The sequence below is a fragment of the Diceros bicornis genome, chromosome 32 (assembly GCF_020826845.1).
Source record: "Diceros bicornis minor isolate mBicDic1 chromosome 32, mDicBic1.mat.cur, whole genome shotgun sequence".
NCBI lineage: Eukaryota > Metazoa > Chordata > Mammalia > Perissodactyla > Rhinocerotidae > Diceros > Diceros bicornis.
Window position 1 is genome coordinate 77,501 of NC_080771.1, and position 22,500 is coordinate 100,000.

A 22,500-nucleotide genomic window follows, 5' to 3' on the forward strand; every position below is an offset into this window, starting at 1 on the left:
ACAATAATTTTTATCATTGACAAAGATTGCCGCGTGCCACTAGACAAGGCCTGGAGAGAGAAATTGGTAACATACAGAAAAATGCAGGGCGCGGACACTTGGGAGCGTCGGCGTATGTCTCTAAATGGAGCTATCACAATGGCTGTCCTTTCCTTGCGCGGGCCCCGTGGCTCAGCGGTGAAGTGCGCGCGCTACGATGCTGGCGGCCAGGTTTCGGATCGCCGGCGCGCACCGACGCACCGCTTCTCCGGCCACGCTGAGGCCGCGTCCCACGTACAGCAACTAGAAGGATGTGCAACTAGGACGTACAGCTATCTACTGGGGCTTTGGGGGAAATAAATAAATAAATAAATAAACAAACAAACAAACAAACAAACAAACAAACAAATAAATAAATAAGTAAATAAATAAATAAATAAATAAATAAATAAATAAATAAATAAAAAGGTAAGTAAGTAAGTAAGTAAAAAATGTCAAAACAGAAAAAAACAATTACTGTCCTTACTTTGTATTCAGAGAGCTAGAGCGAGGAGGGGGGAGGGAACGGAGCAGGAGGAAAGAAGGGAGGCTGGCAGGGACGGAGGCAGGCAGGCAGCACAATCGAGTTTCTCTTTCCACAAAAGGCGTCCGGCGGAAAACTCACAGGAGGAGGGCTTTCGGGCTGCAAAGCCCAAAGCACACCTCCGCGGCGATGGGCCCAAAACGCTCAGAGATTCAGGGTCACCACTCAACTGACGGCTGTCCTCATTTGGGCCCCTGACTTAGGACCTCTCCCTCCCACCCAACTTGGGAGCAAAGAGGAAAGCAAATCTGCTCCCCCCCCCCCCCCCCCCCGTTACATAGGACGCCCTTCTTCTAGTCAGCCCGCCTCCAGCTTTTCCACACGCCAAACACCTCTCGTCGGGATGGGCCTTCCTTTTTTTGCCACCATCCGGCTTTCCCACTCCTCTGCCAAATGCAAGTGGTGGAGGTGGAGGTGGAGGTGGAGGTGGAGGTGGAGGTGGAGGCCCACCGACCCTCTTGCTTGTTGGGAAGTGGTTCTCGTTCTCCTATGTGGGTGATCTTGATCTACACAGACGTTATTAGCTTGGGGAACGGGTAAGAGCACTCAGATGAATGTCTGTGCCCAGTGTCGATAACGAACTAGCTGTCTCCGTCTCCGTCTGTCTGTCTCTTCCCTTTATGTGTGTATGTGATAAAGGTAGGGAGACCCACCGACAAGCCGACTACCTGCAGACCGACCCACCTACCTAATTTTCATCACTCTGAAAATTGAGGTCACGTCCTGTAAAATCAAGCCTTTAAAAAGTGCACCAGCCGGTGGGCCTTGGGAGTCTATTCACACAGTGGCACAGCCGTCACCAATATATATTTATTTCCAGGACATTCGCATCACCTCAAAATTAACAACGCCCCCTCCCCCCACACACACACACACCCCGGGGAAAGACCAATCAGATTAACGGCAGGGTGCTTTTTTCAACAGGCAGGCCCGAGTCATCCCTTTAGAATGTTTCCGAGTCCCGTTCCGTTCTCGGACGCAGCACTTTCGGCCCTCAAGGAAGCAGACGGTGGGGGTGGAGGTGAAGGTGGACTGGGGGGCGTGTGTGGCATGTCCGTCCTTCTGCCACTGCAGAAATTATTTCGAAAGGAGGGAGGGACGGTTGGTGTAGGTGGACCGTACTGGGTGACGGTGGTTTGGGAGCTTTCCCTAGAATGAGGAGAGAGCAGTCTTCCCTGTGAAGTCAGGGAGCCGGAATAGGTTGCCCCCACATCGACCCGCTCTGGCACATGGGTTCTTTGGAATTCGAGGCCCTGGCCTTGAGAAACAGCGGGCGCGAGAAGGGCACGGGACCTCTCCCTTGTCGTCCTGACCTGAAATCGGGAGATGAAGCTCCCACGGGAAAGGTGCCCTCCCTGAACCAGGAGGACGCTTGTCAGCCCAGACGCTAGCCCGGAGGACTCTGTTTCAAACAAAACCTTGACTCCTCCCATCTCTTGATTGACCTTCCCACAGGTGGCTGGCCTCGGAAGCCTAGAGCCGCTTTCCTTTCTCCTGTCATTTCGCTACAACTGGATTGTCCGTGGTGTGACGTGCTCTAGGAGCTGGAATTCAGTCAGAGCCGCCACTTCGAGTGACTTCCGCTTTAGGCTTCTCCCCGAGTGACGTGCCCTTGCACGCGTTCCTAATCTCTCTGTCGTTCTCTTCTGGATCTGTCTTTTTGTTACCGGGCCGGGGTGGGCTCAGCCAAGGACTCAGAAGGGGGATAGCGGCGGGAACATCGTTTCTCCTCCCCTATGCCTGCTGAACGCAGGCTTACACACCGGAAACTCCCCCACCCTCACCCCTCAGTGGGATGCTGTACATCCTTCGGGTCACACACAGTCTGCATGCGTGGGCACCGACAGAAAGATTTGGCAACAGCCTTAGCTGCTCTGCGCTGGTTCCAAGTGCCGCCCCGCCTCCCCCCCACGGCGCGCCCTGCCCCCCCCACCACCACCACCACCACCAAGAGAGAGAAGTGAAGTGACTCCGGGAGAAAGCCGATTCAGAAATTACACATAATTCAGCTGGTACTTGCTGTGAAAGGGGGACAGGGTATGCTTTGAAACGCTGAAATTCTCCCTGCCTTTCCTTGACGGGAATGACAGCGCCTACAACCTGCTGTCATTGGCGAGTTTTAGTCACCTCGAGAGGAAGGACCGATTTCAAATGGCTGAACCCTGGTGGGTCACGGTGCAGGTGACGTGACCCTCTCTGACAGACGCAGGCAATCCCCTGCTCCGGGTCAAGGAGAGAGGGTGTTTATTGTTCTGTTCTTTAAAATGGTGCTTCAAGATGGACAGCACTTACAACCTAGCCTTTTCACCCTTCATAATCGTACGGCAGTGGCACGAGGTACGTTCACATCCTCCTCGTCGAGTTCACTGTTCCAGGGTTATTTGATTTTTAAAGTCAAATCTCGGGATCACGACTTGGAGTCACCGTTCGCCCACTGAGAGAGAGCCCCTCCCCCCCCCCCCCGTTCACTCGGAGGTGCTGTCGGTGGGGGTTCCTTCATGTTTGTCCATCATCCTTCCTCTTCTTAAGGGTGAGGAGGCGATGCGTGAAATCGCCAGTGGGTATGCGGCACGAGACTGAGGACCTCCCGCGGGAAGCAGGTGGGAGAGGGAGGACAGACCGATCCAGCGGACTTGAAGACGAATGATCAAAACCTGCACCTAGAGCAGAGCGTCGCCAGTTAGGAGTTTGCTTGCTGGGCCCGTAACCCAGGGTGGATGAGTCAAACCATCCCCTGCCAGGCCTCTCCCGGCCCTCGGGACTCCAAGCCCGCGTTTGTCCCGTGAACTCCGACACACCGAGATTATCTGTTTGGTGTCCCCCTTTGATTCGGCTCCCCATCCCGCCCCCGCCCCGTGCCACGCGCCACGCAGTGAGGAAGACGTAAACCGGGACGTCAGTCCCCACGGCCCTGATTCTCAAGTGGTTTAGCGGGTTAGGGAAAGCGGGGGCGGGGGGGGTGCTCTTTCTGTCCCAGAGGAGTCGCGCTTCTCAGACATCCATGCTCCCTCCCTCTCTCCCTGCAGTTTGGAAGCTGCAGCCTAAGGGTGGGGGAGTTGAAGAGAGCCATTCAGTGGAGAGACGCCCGAGGCGAAGTGAAAGGCTCCGACTTGACCGCAGAGCTTTCTGCATTTCAATGAAACCATTCCGTGAGGCCCATTGGAGTGAATGGGCCTGACCTCCCTTCCCCCCCCCCCTGGCTGGCGAGTCCCACCCACTTGGCAACGGAAGGCTAGGGGTTTCATCCTCCGTGGTGAACCCGGGCCCCTCGTCCGAAGGAAAATCCCGCATGGGCGTGGGTACAGCCGAGTTGGTATCTCGGGCAAAGCCGTCAGGGTGGCGAGATGATGGTGGATGAGAGGAGACTTGTTCCGGGGCCGCCCTCCCCTGTGGGTGCGAGTGGGGCTGGGGGCGGGACCCGGACCGTGGGAGAGTGCAGGACGGGAGCAGCTGCCCGCCTGCCCGCCTTCGGGCTGAGAGCAGCACACAGGGCACGCTGGCTCCCGCAACTTCATTTGTTCTGGGAACCTTCTGTGGTTACCCGTGAGGCGCCAGTTGCTCTGAGGAACAAAGCTCAACTCCTCTCTCTGCTTCTTTCCCAAGAGGCCTGAGTCTCAGCGACTACAGATTCTTCTGATTGCTCGCTAAATGGACCCACGCGCACCCTCCCGTCCTGCCGGACCGGACCCTTCTACAAAAATCTCCACTTGGGGAGTTTTCTCGCCTCACCCAGAGCAGACACACCACCCCCACCCCCACCCCCACCACCCCTCTCCCTCCTTGCCGCTCCCCCGCCTCAATAGCTAACACACACGAAACAAAACTCCAGCTGGTCAGGGCCGGCCCCGTGGCTTAGCGGTTATGTGCGCGCGCTCCGCTGCTGGCGGCCCCGGTTCGGATCCCGGGCGCGCGCCGACGCACCGCTTCTCCGGCCATGCTGAGGCCGTGTCCCATGTCGGGGGAAGAGGGAGAATCTCCCTCTGCCCTTTCCCTTAAGGTTCTTATGGCTGGCCAAATAATCGACGAGACAGGTTAGCAGGAGAAAATAATACCAAGTTTAAGAACATGTATACATGGGAGAAACTCAGAAATGAGCAACTCGTCCCTCTGTCTAAGCTGCTTGCCTAAGTATTGCAGCTAAAGGCGAGGAGCGTGTTGGGGGTGGGTAGTGGCCTGGGACTTCAGAGGGCAGGAGGACCATTCTTTTCGGGGTCAGCTGTAGAGAATGTGGTCAGGGAGAGTTAGAGTTTTGGGATAAAAGGGGCTTGGTGCCCCTCCCATTGTAACATCTATTTTACATGATCATTACAGCCATCATGATAGAAGATCTGTTCCAGGAAGGAGCCACCATGTCGAATTCTTTAGGCAGTTAGTGGGGGAGGTCAAATGTCCCTCAGAGAAAACAATCAAGGTAAAGAGATATATTTCAGGGTGGCCAAATCTTGATCTCCCACAGTCCCGCCTCTGAAACTAAAAGTTTCACAGTCCTTTTGAAACTTACAGAAGTTTCATAGTCCAGAAGCTGAGTTGGTAGATTGTTTCATCTCACTGAACACGTTTCTTAGTCCTGATAATAGGTCGGTTCAATTAAGTTCATTTCAGAAGGTGGTGATGCAGGTGGGCTCTCAAGGTGACGCCTATATTGTGGAAGCAAGCAATCAAGTATTTAATAGAAGCATTTCTATGGAAACAAAAGAGAAACAAGGTTAATGGTTGGAGCCGATTGGAAACGTGTTTTTGAGTTCAGAGGACAGCCAGTGAAGAAGCATTTTAGATGTCAGCGTCCAAGTATCTTTTGCAGTTTAAAATGTCTCTGATGGTGTCGTCAGGTCATCTCTTAAGTTTATGTCAAGTCCAGTCCATCGGCTTCAGTTTGTAAGTCTTCAGGAAAAAGGGCAGGTTTAGTTTTCAGCGATTTCCAATGAAAATGATGGAAAAAAATCAAAAACGTTAGTTTGGACATCTGTCGCCAGATGTTTCAGGAGACTAGAAGAAATCAGGATCCAGTCCAGTCAACAGATATAAGACAAAAACCTCAAAAGACAACAAAACTAGGATCTAATATCCGCAAATTTATACTGAAATAGTTTTTACCGAAATATAATTTTTCTCTCCAAAATCACCCTCATTTTTATTAAGATAGCAAAATTAAAACTAGTTTGCAAAATAAGTCTAGTTCCAATAGAGTTGGCCCAATTATTTACATAAGTACAGCAAGAATAGCAGTTGATCACATAGGCTCTTTTAAATCTGCTTTGCTGGAACTTTTGATAAGGAATCTCACATTGAACTTTAAAGGTCTCTCGAGGCCAGGAAAGCAAAGCCAAGGATTTTGTCATCAGACTTTGTCTGCAATACCCATAGATTTGGGTGAATTCCTCTCTTCTGAGGTTCCCCCCAAATATTTCGAGGTTCCTTGTACCTGACAGATAAGTGACATTCTTGACTTATCCTGGTAAGTGCTGCTTGGAACATAAGGTACCAGGCCAATATTTCCATGTGGCTTTATTCCATAAAGTCAAATCTTCATTCCTCAGAAGCTGCAGGGTGATATCGCAAATATGATGTTCCAGTTACAACCTTGGTAACATAACCAGTGTTTCCAATTGTGTCCTGTGATAAGGAGAACAGATTCTTATTGAACTTATGCAAGTAACTATATTGCCATGAAAACAACAATACTCACTCACTAAGAGTTTCCAAATTTGAGGGATCAGATAGAGAGAAAAAGATAAATATTTCAATTTTACTGACAAAAATATCATTTACCAAATTGCTATAAATCATAGCTAGCTCAGGAGAAAAGAGAAAAAGTTTTCCTTAAATCTGAAAAAACAAAACATTGAAAATTCAGCAACACTTCAAATGAAAAATCATAGAAATTATAATTATCCTTATCAGTTGATTCAGTCCTGTGTAATCCATTCTTGATCCCAACCTTTTTGTTAGCAGCTTCATGAAGTCGGTTTCTCCATCAGATTTCTGTAATTTCTTACCACGTTCATTTTCGTGATCAGAAAGTTTGTCAGAAACCTGTATTCCAGTGTAAATATCAGAGTCCTTTCCATGAATTTTTCTGAAGTTGAAACATATTTTGCAAAAGCATTAGAGCAAAGAAATAAGTCTGTAAACAACAAGACCTCAAAATGGCAATTGACAAAGAAATTTGGTTAATTTTGTGACATACAACACTTTAAAATAATAATAACCAGAATTATGACTGATAATCAGGACAGATCAGCATTTCAGTAACGTTATACAATTTTAAAACACCTATATGAATAACATTTACCCACATAATAGCACCTGAGCAGGCTTATCGTCACTTGTCTGACAATGCTTTCCATGTAATTTAACATACTGAATAAGCCTAATAAGTTTAGTATCTTCCTCCTTATAGGAAGAGAGCAAATGTCTTTGAGAAGTTCCAGGGCCCTTTGAAAATTCTCAAAGTAAAAAAAAAAAAAAAGGTAAAGAGATATATTTCAGGGTGGCCAAATCTTGATCTCCCACACCCACATAGAGCAACTGGAAGGATGTGCAACTGTGACATACAGCCATCTACTGGGGCTCTGGGGAAAAAGAAGAGGAGGATTGGCAATGTAGATGTTAGCTCAGAGCCGGTCTTCCTCAGCAAAGAGAGGAGGATTAGCGTGGATGTTAGCTCAGGGCTGATCTTCCTCACACGCACACACACACGCACACACACACACACACACACACACACACACACACACACACACACACACATCCAGCCGGTCTCCTTCTACCTCATCCACTTGAGAAGAGTCGCTCTCCTCTAAAGACCTTATCCTCAATGACTTACTGCTGCCTCCCTTTCCCTGGCACAATTCTCTCCCTGGATGTGCCCCATCTTAGACTCGCACAGCACTTGCAGGTCCAGTTCCTTCCCCAGGTTTGGGAAGTTCTCAGCAATCATTTCTTTGAAGAAGCTCTCTGCTCCTTTCTCCCTGTCTTCTCCTCCCTCTGGGAGATTATAAGCCTTATGTTACTTTTCCTAATCGAGCTGGATATTTCTCAAAGAATTTCGTGGTTTTTTAAAAATCTTAGTTCTCTCTCCTCCTCTACCTGGAGCATTTCTAGGCTTCTATCTTAGACCTCACTAATTCTCTCCTCCATAGGGTCTGCTCTTTTTTTTTTTTTTTTTTTAATGCCTTTAACCTTATTTTTTAATCTCACTATTTGTGTCCTTCATATCTAGAGTTTCTGTTTGGTTTTTCTATTAGAGCTCCAATCTCTTTGTTGAAGTATTCCTTCTGTTCGTTAATTTTATTCTTGAGCTCCTCGAACTGTCCTTCTGTCTGAGTTTTTATGTAACTCGTTGAGTTTCTCTATGACAGTTGTTTTCTCTGTGTGTGTGTGTGTGTGTGTGTGTGTGTGTGTGTGTGTGTGAGGAAGATCGGCACTGAGCTGACATTCATGCCAATCCTCCTCTTTTTTTTTGTTCTGAGGAAGACCGGCCCTGAGCTGACATCTGTTGCCAATCCTCCTCCTTTTTTCCCCCCCTTTTTCTCCCCAAATCCCCAGGACGCAGTTGTGTGTCATAGTTGCACACCCTTCTAGTTGCTGTATGTGGGACGCCGCCTCAGCATGGCTGGACAGGCGATGCGTCGGTACGCGCCCGGACCCGAACCCGGGCCACCGGTAGCGGAGCGCATGCACTTCACCGCTAAGCCACGGGGCCGCCCCCTAGGGCAGCTGTCTTGAGTTCTCTGTCAGATGGTCATCGTCTGTGACTTCGGGTTTGGTTTCTGGAGAGTTGTCATTTTCCTTCTGTTCTGCTGTGTTACTGTACTGTCGATCTTCATGCTGTTTGATGAATGGATCCTCTGCTGGGGCACATTTGTGGTAGTCACGGCCTTCTCTTATTTGGGTCAGGCTTCAGTTACTTTGGTTCTGATTGCCCGGGTCTTGTGTTCCTCCACTGGCTCTCCGTGGGCTCACACACTGCTGTCCCGTGCACCACCTGCACTGCTGTTCCCAGGTTGTCTTGGGGTGCCGGTTGCACTGCTGCCAGGGGTGCTGGGTTCACAGGTGTGCCGTCACTGGTGGGAGCCCAGGGACCCAGGGACTCATATGCGGCCCCCCCGGCTGGTGAAGCGGGGTTGGGTCACCGCTTCTGCTGTGGCTTCTAATGCTTCTGGCCACAGACTCCACCTGCCACGGCGGGGGCGGGGGTGACAGGGGGCTGTTTTTTCTGTTCCTGCCCCATCTGCTCACAGTTGTGCCGGTCGGGCCACTCCAAGTTCATGCGGGCAGGACTGCCACCGCTCGGTGGGTGCTCTCACAGGCCAGGCATCTGCCACTCCGTGAGTGTTTGCACGCAGGCTGGGCTGCCCCTGCCTCCACTCACAGTCACGCTGGCTGCAGCTTGAGGACCCATGTCCTGCATCGTCGCCACCGTCAGGAGGAAGGGGCCGCTTCCCTAGTTCCAGGGCTTCCCGAGGGTCCGGTCCACCCACCTTCAGATGTATAGCTGTGTGGGGGATCAGACTGGGCCAACCCAAAATGTGTCTCTTTGGCTTGATTGTTTTTAAGAACAAAAGACTCTGAAAGGAACTCTGACCTCCCCCCAACTGCCTAAAAGAATTTAAAATAGAAGGGGCTATTCCAGGGATGGACTAATGCCATCACATAACTTTAATGTCATGTAAAACATGTGTCTCAGCTCACCTTGTCTGTAGTTGGCCCATTTACGTTTCCAACGCCGTGTAAATTGCCTTCCTCCTCTTTGAAATCCCAAACCACTACCCCCAAGGTCCTCCTCTGTCTAAAAAGCTAAAGCTGAAGATAATATTTAAACTGGCAGCTCGGCCGTGTTGGTGAGTTGTTCCCTTTTCCTGAGTCTCTCCCGTGTATACACGTTCTAAAGCTTTGTTTGATTTTCTCCTGTTACTCCATCTCGTGTCGATTTAATTTGTAGCCCAGCCAGAAGGACCTAAAGACGGTAGAGGGTTTGCCTTCCTCCCCTACAGCCGCATGGATCTCTCAGCATCTTGTTGTGCTGTGTAGGGAATCCCTGTGTCGGTCAGTAGACGTCTGTTTGGTTGTACCTTAGAGGGGAGAGGCGAAGGGAACAACTCATGCCACCATGATGCTGACGTCACTCTGATAAACTTTTAGCAGGAGTTACATTTTATGGCATGTGTACTTATTTTGTGTGTGTGTGTGTGTGTGTGTGAGGAAGATCAGCCCTGAGCTAACATCCATGCTTGTCTTCCTCTTTTTTTTTTTTTTTTTTACTGAGGAAGACCGGCTCTGAGCTAACATCTAGTGCCAATCCTCCTCCTTTTTTTTTCACCCAAAGCCCCAGTAGATAGTTGTCTGTCACAGCTGCACATCCTTCTAGTTGCTGTATGTGGGACGTGGCCTCAGCGTGGCCGGAGAAGCGGTGCGTCGGTGCGCGCCCGGGATCCGAACCCGGGCCGCCAGCAGCGGAGCGCGCGCACTTAACCGCTAAGCCACGGGGCCGGCCCTGGCATGTGTACTTAAAACAACTTCCAAAATCTCTTTGGTAGCTTGAAACCTGGATGTTTGGCTACGTGAAATTAAGGGATAAAACATTAATTGAAGGGCCAGCCCCGTGGCTTAGCGGTTAAGTGCGCGCGCTCCGCTGCTGGCGGCCCGGGTTCGGATCCCGGGATCGCACCGACGCACCGCTTCTCCGGCCACGCTGAGGCCGGGTCCCACATACAGCAACTAGGAGGATGTGCAGCTATGACAGACAGCTAGCTACTGGGGCGTTGGGGGAAAAATAAATAAGTAAAATCTTTAAAAAAAAACATTAATTGAATAGCTAGATCGTTTCCAAATAGGATAAAATATTAGACCTTAACGACTAAATATAGGTTTATCCACTGTTGGCTTCTGAGGACAGAGAAACTAAAAGATGTTTGGGACTATTAATAAACATGTCTTGTGCTTTATGAAGAGTATGCTATGAAATGACATGTTTCTAAAAATTATAAAGTGTTCATAGGATTTGCCAAGCCACAAAATGCTAACGGACAAAACAGTTCACAGTTGCTTACCTCTTAGTTCTCACTAAAAATTAAGGTTTCTAGGCGTTATAAATTCTTTAATGAAGCCATCAATCAATCGATCAATCAATTAATTAAATTATCTGGGACATCGGCCCTGAGCTAACATCTATTGCCCATCTTCCTCCTTTTTTCCTTTTATTTTTTTCCTCCCCAGAGCCGCAGTAGATCGTTGTATGTCATAGTTGTACGTCCTTCCAGTTGCTCTATGTGAGATGCCGCCTCAGCATGGCTTGATGAGCTGTGCGTAGGCCCGAGCCCAAGATCTGAACCGGTGGACCCCCGGCAGCTGAGGCGGAGCACGCAAACTTAACCGCTACGCCACTGGGCCGGCCTCTAAAAGTTCTAACTAATATATGTGACTGAAGCTACTAACAATTAATAAGGGAAACGTCTTTGTCTTCATGGAAAGGAAGATGGATGTTTTCAGTGAAGACGGTATAAAAAATAGCCATTCTTGTTTTTTTAAAAAGCCTGTGAAAAGTGTGTGGGGAAAAAACAACTCTGAGGAAAAAGTTTTGTGTGTGGTCAAGTTGGTTAAGATGGAGATGGATTTGATTCGGTAACTGAGTTTTAGTATCAGAAGTAAGCTGGTGCAAAATTAGAATTTGGTTTCCTCTTTCTTAAAAGCATAGTCTTCTCTAACTTCCAGTCTGCTCTTGTTAAGGAAATTGTATCAGGTTTTGCTTTACCTTTGAGTGAATCTACACCAAGGACAGGAATTCTATGTTTAGTCAAAATACTTTCCTAGGCTCAAAAAGGAAGAGGCCTCTGTATGCAGAGGACTAAGGTTTTGGCTTTTTACCTGTTTTGCTCTCTATGTTTGCCTTTTCAAATGTTTTTTTAATCTTTAATTTTCTTTTTTTGGCGGGGGGGCGGGGTAGGCCCTGAGCTGACATCTGTTGCCAATCTTCCTCTTTTTATTTTTTTTCTCCCCAAAGCCCTGCCACATATATTCTAGTTGTAAGTCCTTCTAGTTCTTCTGTGTGAGCCCACCACCGCAGCGTGACTACTGACTGAGAAGCGGCGTGGTTCCACGCCTGGGAACGGAACCTGAGCTGCCTGCCGAAGTGGAGCGCACCAAACTTTAACCCCTAGGCCATCAGAGCTGGCCCGATATTTTTTTGATTTCTCCATTGATCCAATAGCTGTTCAGTAGCCCGTTGTTTAGTTTCCACATGTTTGTGACGCGTACTGAGGCCCTGAGCTAACATCTATTACCAACCTTCCTCCTTTTTTCCTCTCTTTTTTTCTCCCCGGAGCCCCAGTAGATAGTTGTATGTATGTCATAGTTATACCTCCTTTTAGTTGCTCTATGTGGGACACTGCCTCAGCGTGGCTTGATGATCGCTGAGTAGGTCTGTCTGTGCCCAGGATCCAAACGGGTGAACCCTGGGCCGCTGAAGCAGAGTGTGTGAACATCACCGCTACGACACCTGGCCGGCCCCTCTGTTTGCCTTTCATAATCTTCTTTTCCTTTCTTTTTTGAGGGAAATAAGTGCACTGTTAAAAAAAAAAATTTAATGGCAGAAGATCTACAAATATTTTTTTGTACTTTCATGGAACGGTTCAACGTCAACATTTACCTCATTTCAAACACACACACACACACACACACACACACACACACACACACACACACACGCACTCTCAGCGTGGCCTTGTACGGATGTACTGGAACTTGATTTCTTGAGTGGATGGCTGTGAAGTCTCTGCCTCCTACCCCCTACCATTTTTGTGGGTTTGCTTGTTTGTCGTGATGGTAAGGACTGCTGAAATCAGTATTCTTATCCCCACTCACTCATGCATTTGCACCCATGCTCCCCACCCCTGTGTGTTGTCTTTGGACCTTTTTTTGTGGCCCGTGCAGAGACACATTTTGTCTTTTAAACTTTGCTGTGGTCAAGTGTATCAGTCATTTCCTCAGTGGCCTCTGGGATTTGTCTGTCCGCCTTAGAAAGACCTTGTGGCCTGGAAGTGACAGGGTACAAACAATTCCTCCGTTCTTCCTCTGTCATTGTTGTCGTCCTCTGACGAGGCCTGCGTGGTTTCGGTTTGACAGTCCCCGCCCGCCACGTTTTCCGAAGCCCTCCCGGGAGCCAGGGAAGCACTCAGGCCACTCCGGGAAGCAGGTGCCGGCAGCCCCAGCCCCCCTGCTGGTGTCTCCGAGGGAATTTTCCACGTCTGCATCAGCCAGCCGGCCCGGCCCGGCCCAGGCCCGGCCCGGGAGTGGTGTGGGGAGTCTGTCTCCTTCCCAGCAACTGCCCCTCCCCCTCAGCTTTCCAAGTCCTCCTTCTGCGCCCGGGGTTGTGCCGTGCCGGCTGGGACCTCCGAGGTGGACGCCCGGGGGCCTCGCGGGACGCCCTCCCGGCCGCCCCAGGGTGAGAGTCATGATCCGAGGTGGGCCAGGACACGATCGGGGCGGTGGGCGGAGGCTGTGCACTCTCGCGGGCCCGCGCTCCGGATCCCTCCCTCCCTCCCGGGGACGTTTGTGCTGATTGTCCGGTGCCATCTAGCGGCCGCTTTTATATAGTTTCTGTGCTCCGGAGCTCCGGCGACATAGGCAAGGGAGGGGGACTGTTGAAGGACAGGTTGACGCAAGTAATCCATAACCAATCTATAAATCAGAATTGGGGTGAGTTTATTATGAGCCAAATTTGAGGACCACATAGCCCAGGGCCTTCCTTCCCCAAGGAAGGAAGGGCGCCAAAGAAGTGGGGTGTACCGCGTGGTTATATACCGTCAGAGTGTCTATCGCACAGGATTGGAATGTCCCTTTTACAGCACTCACGAGATTGCCCGGCCTGCCTGCCGGGCCTGCCTACCCGGCACAGCGATTCACACAGCAATTGATGAACACTGCAGAGAGCAGGTCTGTGGTCCCCAGCTGGGTGGTCACAGCGGGTCAGCAATCAATCCTTAGCCTAGAGAGAGAGAGGCTTACCCTCCAGGAAATGCTGATGTGGGGGAAGTTACTTTAGCTTAAGGGCATTTATTCTTGTCTTTGTGGCCTAGTAAATGCCTAAAGCAGATAGACAATCTATGCTCAAAGGCCACATCTGGCCCTTTTGGAAAAACAAGGTCAGGCTGAATTCGTTTTACACCAAATGGCTTCCTCATATACTCCAGTATATCCTATTGCTTGCCATTTATTTATCAGACATCTGTGTGGTTTCCCATCCGGGGCTGTGATGAACAGAGCTGCTGAGAACATTCGTGTCCAGGATTTTTCGTGAATGAACATGAAAGTTCTCGGGCCGCTCGGGCGTGGTGTCCTCCAGAGCACCCTTGAGCTTGATGCCTGCCTCCCCAGAAGGACTCACAGGGCTCCACGAAGCTGACTTCCTGGAGCTCCACCTGAGACCGCACGGCCCGAGCCCCCCCCCACCCCCCCACGCCCCCCACCCCCCCCGACCCCGCGCCAGAAATCACACTGGGGCCCTCAACCACCCAAGGCCCCAGCTAAACAAAGACACTCTTAGGAGGCAGGACGTTCCGAGGGCTTAGAGGTTGCAATTTTCTGTCGTCGTTTTTTTCTTGTCGTTGTTGCTGGTGAGTCTTGGAAACCCCCACGCTGTTTTCCGCAGTGGCCATGCCACTTTACATCACCACCAGGGAGGCGTGAGTGAGTGACTCGGCCTGTCCGTCCGCGACCTCGCTAGCAGTTTGATACTGTTCTCGTATTTTGCTGAAGGCATTCTGACAAATGTGTCCCGAGGATATCTCACTCCGATTCTCATTTGCATCTCCAGGAAACGGCTCACATCTTTTCACGTGCAGATTTGTAAATTCATCGGTTATCTCCTCCTCTCCATGTGAGATGCCTGCTCTGTCTTTTTGTTTATTGTGTATTTGGATTTTTTTTTTTCCCAAGATACTGCTACTGCATTTTGAGGGTTCTTTACAAATTCCAATCAGAGGTGTGGTTTGCACAGATTTTCTGCCCCCAGACTCTGTCCTTGGTCGTTTCGTCCTCTTAAGAGGGTGTTTCACAGAACCTAGGAGTTTAATTTTGATGATTTCCAATGTCTCCATTTCTTTTTATGGATCACGCTTCTGAGGTCAAGTCTTAAAATCTCTTTGCTGGCCCTGTACCCCCAATTCTTTCTCTTAGAATTCTTCCTCCTACAGCATGTTCTAGTTTTACTTCTTACATGGAAGTTGTTACTCCTGAGGTCCCGGTTGCCGTCACGAATGAAGCTCAACTCCCCTCTCTGCCTATTTCTCAAAAGGCCTGAGGCTGGACTACTGCTACAGATTCTTCTGATTTCGTGCTAAATGGACCCACCCGCACCCTCCCGTCCTGCCAGACCGGACCCTTGCACAAAAATCTCCACTTGAAGAGTGTTTTCACCTTAACCAGGACATAAACACCACCCGTGTCCCCACCACCACAAGCCCCCGCCCCTCCCCCGGCTCCCTCCCAACCCGTATAGCTAACACCCATGAAACAAAAATCTCCTGCTACCTCATCCACTTGAGAAGAGTCAGTCTCCTCTAAAGACCTTATCCTCGATGACTTACTGCTGCCTCCCTTTCCCTGGCACAATTCTCTCCCTGGATGTGCCCCATCTTAGACTCGCACAGCTCCACCGCTCGGGGGAGCTGGAGACGATATCCAAATTGGCTCAGACGGTAGCCTCCTCGTTTCAAAATGACCTACGCGTGACATCGGCCGTAAACGTGGTCCAGAAATCAGTGACTTTCGTGTGCCTCCGGTGAAATCCGGAGACCCTGGCATCTGGAACACATCTTCTCCACGTCCTTCAAACCTTTGCTCTCCCTCTTTACCCCTGATAGCCCGCCCGATGGTTCACGGGGAAATGAGATCCCGTCTGGCAAGAGCCGAGTCGTCTCTCCACCACGTGCGAAAAGAAAAGGCACGGGCCCACCCCCGCCCATCTTATCCTTCTTCACCCACACCATCGTGTCATAAAAATGAGTGCCCCAGAGAAACGTGTCCCTCCTCCTGTCAAAAGCTGAAACCTCGGGTCAAACACTGAGACGGAAAGGACGCTGGGGTATTGTTTTGAGCTACACACAGACGCTTTTAAAGAGGACGACAACAACAAACGAGCAAAACCTTACCCCCATCAGGGAGCAGGTGCAAGAATGGAGTGCTGACTGACCCTCCTTCTTTGCTTCCTGGAAGCAGGAGGTCGGTCAACCAACCAACCAACCACCCTCCCCTCCACACACACACCCCGAGGAAGATGTCCTCTCTATCCCAGGAGGAGAGTGACGTTCTTATCTTATTGGCAAGGTCGGGAAGTTGAGGATGAGAGAATTCTGTACAAACGGACCTCGTTAACGATGTTTACTCTTCCAATCCACGAGCATGGAACATCTTTCCATCTCTTTCTTCTTCGATTTCTCTCGGTAACGTCTTACAGTTTTCAGCGTATAGGTCTTTCACCTCCTCGGTAAAGTCTATTCCTTGCTATTTTCTTCTTTGTGCGGTGATTGTAAATGGGAGTGTATTCTCAACTTCACTTTCCACTAGTTTGTCGTTAGTGTGTCGAAATGTAACTGATTTCTGTCTGTTGATTTGTATCTTGCAACTCGACTGTATTTGTTGATTATTTCCAGGAGGTTTTCGGTGGATTCCTGAGGGTTTTCTATATAGAGAATCGTGTCACCCGCCAATAGTGAGAGTTTCACTTCTGCCTGTCCGACTTGGATCCCTTTTATTTCCTTTTCTTGCCTCATCGATCTGGCTCAGACTTCCAGGAGTATGCCGAATAAGAGTGGTGAGAGCTGGCATCCTTGTCTTGTTCACGTTCTCAGAGGAATGGCTTTCAGTTTTTCTCCGTTGAGTATGAGGTTGGGCTGTGGGTTTGCCATGTGTGGCCTTCATTCTGTTGAGGTACTTTCCTTCCATGCCCATTTTCTCGAGAGTTTCTATCATAAATGGATGTTGGATCTTGTCCAATGCTTCCTCTGCCTCTATTGAGATGGTCACGTGGTTTTTATTCCTCATTTTGTTAACGTGGTGTGTTCACCTTGATTGATTTGTGGACGTGGAACCATCCCCACATGCCTGGAATAAATCCCGCTGGGTCGTGGTGGATGATCCTTGGGATGTGTTGTATTCGAGTCGTTAATATTTCCCTGAGGATTTTTGCATCGATGTTCATCAGTGATATTGGCCTGTATTTTTCTTGTTCTATGCTGTCCTTGTCCGGTTCGGATGTCAGAGTAATATTGGCCTCGTAGAATGAGTTAGGAAGCTTCCCCTCCTCTTTAATTTTTTGGAAGAATTTGAGAAGGGCAGATATTGAGTCTTATTTGGATGTTTGGTAGAACTCACCAGGGGAGCTGTCTTGCTCTGGACTTTTCTTTTCTGAGAGGTTTTTGATTACCGTTTCAATCTCTTTACTTGTGATTGGTCTATTCAGATTCTCTCTTCTTCTTCTTCTTCTTCTTCTTCTTCTTCTTCTTCTTCTTCTTCTTCTTCTTCTTCTTCTTCTTCTTCTCCTCCTCCTCCTCCTCCTCCTCCTCCTCCTCCTCCTCCTCCTCCTCCTCCTCCTCCTCCTTCTTCTGGAGGAAGATTGGCCCTGCGATAACATCTGTTGCCAATCTTCCTCTTTTTTCTCCCCAAAGCCCCACTACATAGCTCTGTATCATAGTTGTAGAGTTGTAGCTCTTCTATGTGGGACGCCACCTCAGCATGGCTTCATGAGCGGTGAGTAGGTCCACACCCAGGATCCGAACCAGGGAACCTGGGCCACCACAGCGGAATGGGTGAACTTAACCGCTACGTCACCGGGCGGGCCCTCTCTCTTTCTTCTTGATTCAGTTTTGGGAGGTCGCAGGATTCTAAGAACTTATCCATTTCTTCTAGGTTATCATCCTGTCTGTGGGCGTATAGCTTTTCATAACAGTCTCTTATAATCCTTTGCATTCCTGTGGTGTCTGTTGTAACTTCTCTTCTTTCCTTTCTGATTTATCTATTTCAGTCTTCTCTCTTTTTTTCTCAGTGATTCTGGCTGAGGGTTTGCCCATTTTGTTTATCTTCTCAAAGAACTGGATCTTAGTTTCCTTTCTATTTTATGTATGTATTTTTTTTAGTCTCTATTTTCATTAATGTCTGCTGTGATTTTTATTATTTCCTTCCTTCTACTGACTTTGGGCTTTGTTTGGTCTTTTTCTAGTTCCTTTAGGTATAGGGCAAGCTTGTTTATTTGAGATTTTTCTTGTTTAGTTGAGGTAGGCCTGTTTTTCTATTCATTTCCCTCTTAGCGCTGCTTTTGCTGCAGCCCATATGTTTTGGTATGTTGTGTTTTCATTTTGATTTGTCTCTAGGTATATTTTTTTTAACTCTAGTGAGGGATTACTATTTTTTTTTGGGGGGGGGGCCTGGGGAAACATTTGCCCTGAGCTAACATCTGTTGCCTCATCTTCCTCTTTTTATTTACTTCCTCCCCAAAGCCCTGATACATAGTTGTCTATTCTAGTTGTAAGTCCTTCTAGTTCTTCTACGAGAGCCACCACCACGGCATGACTACTGACCAAGGAGTGGCGTGGTTCCACGGCCTGGGAACCGAACCTGGGTTGCCGAAGTGGAGTGGCACCAAACTGTAACCCATAGGCCGTCATGGCTGGCCAACGTTTTCTGATTTCTCCTGTGATTTCCTCATTGATCCAACAGTTGTTCAGTAGCCCGTGTTTCCACATGTTTGTGACACATATTGAGGCCCTGAGCTAACATCTATTAACAATCTTCCTCCTATTTTCCTTTCTTTTCTCCCCAAAGCCCCAGTAGATAGTTGTATGTCATACTTGTCCATTCTTCTAGTGACTCTATGTGGGATGCCACCTCAGCACGGCTTTAAGAGTGGTGTGTGTGTCTGAGCCCGTGATCCGAACCAGTGAACCCTGGGCCACTGAGGTGGAGCATGCGAACTTAACTGCTACGTCACTGGGCTGGGCGGTCCCCTAAAAATTCTAATTAATGTATGTGATTAGGGGGCCGGCCCTGTGGCGTAGCGGTTAAGTGCTCCCGCTCCGCTGCTGGCGGCCCGGGTTCAGATCCCGGGCGCACACCGACGCACGGCTTGTCAGGCCATGCTGTGGCGGCATCCCACATAAAGTGGAGGAAGATGGGCACGGATGTTAGCTCAGGGCCAGTCTTCCTCAGCAAAAAGAGGAGGATTGGCATGGATGTTAGCTCAGGGCTGATCTTCCTCACACACACACAAAAATATGTATATGTGACTAAAGCTACTAAAAATTAATAAGGGAAACACCTTCATATTCAAGGAAAAGGAAGAAGGGTGTTTTCAGTAAAGACGGTATAAAAAGTAAAGTTTTTTTTAAAAATAACTTTATTTATTTTTCCCCCAAAGCCCCAGTGGATAGTTGTATGTCATAGCTGCACGTCCTTCTAGTTGCCGTACGTGGGATGCGGCCCCAGCATGGCCGGAGAAGCGGTGCGTCGGTGCGCGCCCGGGATCCGAACCCGGGCCGCCAGTAGCGGAGCGCGCACACTTAACCGCTAAGCCACGAGGCCCGCCCGGTCAAGGGTCTTTTGTGTGTTTGCTTGCTTGCCTGTGGATGTTCAGTCGCCCTACTCCCATTTGATGGAGAGGCCATCTTTTTACTCCCGTGGGTTGCTTTTGCATGATGGCCAAAATTCAGTTTTGGCAGGTTTGGCCGGTTCTGTGAAACAATTAATGTTATTATTTTTAACCGGCAAAAGATCTACAACTTTCTTCGTGAAACAATTAATGTTATTATTTTTAACCGGCAAAAGATCTACAACTTTCTTCGTGAAACAATTAATGTTATTATTTTTAACCGGCAAAAGATCTACACCTTTCTTCGTTTTCTAGTTTCAGGGAACAGTTCAACAGGTATCTCATCTCAAACACACGCACGTGCAGACGCACACACACACACTCGCAGCGTGGCCTTGTACGGACGTACTGGAACCTGATCTGTTGAGCGGATGGCTGTGAAGTCTCTTCCCCCACCCCCCACCACTTTCTGTGGGTCTGCTCGCTTGTCACGACGGTAAGGACCGCTGACATCGATATTCTGGTCGCCACTGGTGCATTTGCACCCACGCTCCCCAGCCCCGCGCGCTGTCTCGGGACTGTGTCGCGGCCCGCGCGGAGGGAGACACGTTCGTGTCTCTTCAACCTCCGTGCGGTCAGGCGTCGCCGTCGTTTCCCCGGCGGCCTCTGGGCTTTGCCTGCCCGCCTTGGGAAGCCGTCGCGGGTTGGAAGTGACGGGATGCGGACAGTTGCTCCGTCGTTCCCCTGTCGTCGTCGTCCTCTGACGACTCGCCCGGTTTCGTTTTGGCGGTGCCCCGCCCGCCGCGTTTCCCTGAGTCCTCCCGGGAGCCCGGGAAGCGCTCGGGGCCACCCCGGGAAGCCAGCCGGTGCCGGCAGTCCCGGCGCCCCTGCTGGCGTCTCTGAGGGAATGTTCCCCGTCCCCTCACGGGCGAGCGCCCGAAACACACACGTTTTCCGAGTCCCTCTCCGGCGGCCGGGGTCGCGCCGTGCCGGCTGGGAGCCCCGAGGCGGATGCCCCCTGGCCGCGCCGGGCCGGGAGATGGGACCCGGGGTGGGTCGGGACGGGGTCTGGCCGCCAGGCGGCCCGGCTGCGCGCCCCGGCCGGCCAGGGATCCGGATCCGTCCCGCTGACGTTCGCGCCGGTTGTCCGGTGCCACCTGGCGGCCGCTTTTATATCGTTTCTGTCCTCCGGAGCTCCGGCGACCTCGGCAAGGGAGGTGACTTGGCCGCGGTGACCGAGGCGGAGTTCCGGGAGGCCGGTGGCAGTGGCGGGATCGGTCCCGGTCGTGCTGGGGCGCGGGCGCGTCGTCCGCCGGGCGGAGATTGGACGTGCAGGAGAGTGTGGGGAGGTGGCTGTCGCCGCGCTCCTCGAGGCCGGCGGGTGTGCGGGGCCGCCCGGACGGGTCGACCAGCAGACGCCGGTGCCACTGCGACCCTCGGGGACCGACCGGGGCCGGCGAGGTGGGGGGGGAGTTCCCGAGCCCGGCTGGCGTTCCCCGTGCGGCCCGGGTCGTCGGGCCCTCCGTGTCACCGGTTTCTTGCTCGCGCCCCGCTCCGGAGGTCGGGGACCGGCCCGGGCCTTGCGGGGAGGCCCGTGGAGGGCGAGACCGCGGCGGCTCGGCCGCGGGCACGGGTGGCTCCGGGTCGTCGGACTCGACTTTTCTCACCGCGTTTTCCGAGTCCCGCTCTGGCGGTGGGGACCGACCGGCCCGGGCCGTCCGTGGTGGCGGCCCGGTCGTCGGAGGCGACTCCGAGGGATGTTTTTCAAGTCCCACTCCGGAGGAGAGCGCGGACCGGCCCCCGCCCTCGAGGGTGGGCCGGGGAGAGGGCGTCCCCGTCCCGGACACGTGACCGCGTGGGTCCGGGTCGTCGCGCTGGATTTCTATCGCCAAGTTTTCCGAAAGCCTCTGGGTCCGGAGGTGGGGACCGGCTCGAGAGGCAGGTGGAGCCCCGGGTGGGGTAGGGGGGCACGTGGACGGACGCCGGCCTGCCCGTGTGGGGCCCGGTCGCCTGGGGCGCCTCTGAGGAATCTTTTTTTTCCCCAAGTCCTGCCCCGGAGAGGAGGATGGACCGGCCGCCTGCCCTCGAGGGCGAGACGGCGAGGGTGTACCCGGCCGGGCGCGGGTCCCGCGTGCCCCCGCGCCCCCTCTGCCGCCGCACTTCCGGGGTCGACCAGATGGTCGCGGGGGCTCCGGGGCTGGTGGCGATGGGGTGGTGCCGGGGGCCTGGTGACCGGGCCCGTGATCCAAGGGGTGCCGCCGTGATCCGTGGGTGGGCCCCGTCGCCTGGTGCGGCCATTCTTTCGCCCGAAATGGTCGTTTTTCGCTGCCAGATAGGTGCTGACACGCTGTCTCCGGACGTTTGTCGCCTGGGAGTCGTTGGGCCTCTGGACGCGCGTGGCGGGGCTCCGGGCTGTGACCGTGGGGTGGAGGCCCGGTTCTGCCCCTGCCACTTGAGCCCGCCCGCCTGGGCTGGGCCTGCGCGCCGGCTCCTGTGCGTCCCAGGTGTCCCGATCCGCGGTGCCGCCTCCGGTCTCCAGCACCCGAGGGCGGCGGGGGAGGTGGCGCGGGTCCTCTACCCGGTGCGCTCCCCGCCGCAGGCAACCCCGGTGCGGTCGCGACTACCCCACGCCTCGGGCTCCCGCGCCACCGCGTGTCAGGCGTTCACCTCCTGGGGTCGTGGCCCGCTGCTGCACGACTCGGGGGTGGGGGGGAAGCGGTGAGGCTGAGGCAGTCTCTCCCTCGGTGACTGCCGCTGTTCTTGTCGTTGTCTCCGTGAGGCGTGTCGCGCCGTGGTGATCGATGTGGTGATGTCGCGCTCTCCTGGGCCGGGCCTAAGCCGTGCCAGGCGAGGGACGGGCGTTTGTGTCAAACGGGCCCGCTCTTCTCGCTCTGCCCACGGGCCCCTCGCCTCTCCTCCCCGCCCGTCGGTGGTGTGTGGAAGGCAGGGGTGCGGAACCCGGCCCGACCTCGCTCTCCCGCCCTCTGCCTTGTGGCGTCGGTGGGGCCGAGGTCTTTGTGACGCAGTGGACACTCCGTGTGGCCTCTCGGCCGCGTCTGGCGAGTGGGCCTCCCCGAGGTGGGGTGGGCCGTGCCGCCGCCGCACCGCACGCTCCCCCGGGTGTGTGGGTGTGTGTCGCCCGGTCCTTGGTGGTGCCCCTGGAGCGCTCCAGGTCGTCCGTCAGGTGCCTGAGGCCGAGCGGTGGTGTCGTTTCCCGTTTCCAGCGACCCCTTCGGGTCACCGCTACGATGGTGTGTCTGAGGCGAGACGGGGGTCCAGTCGGTAGGGGAGGCATGCCCGTTTCCCCTCGCGGGGGCGGGTGCCTCGTCGTCCCACCGGCCTGCCGCGTGGAGACTGA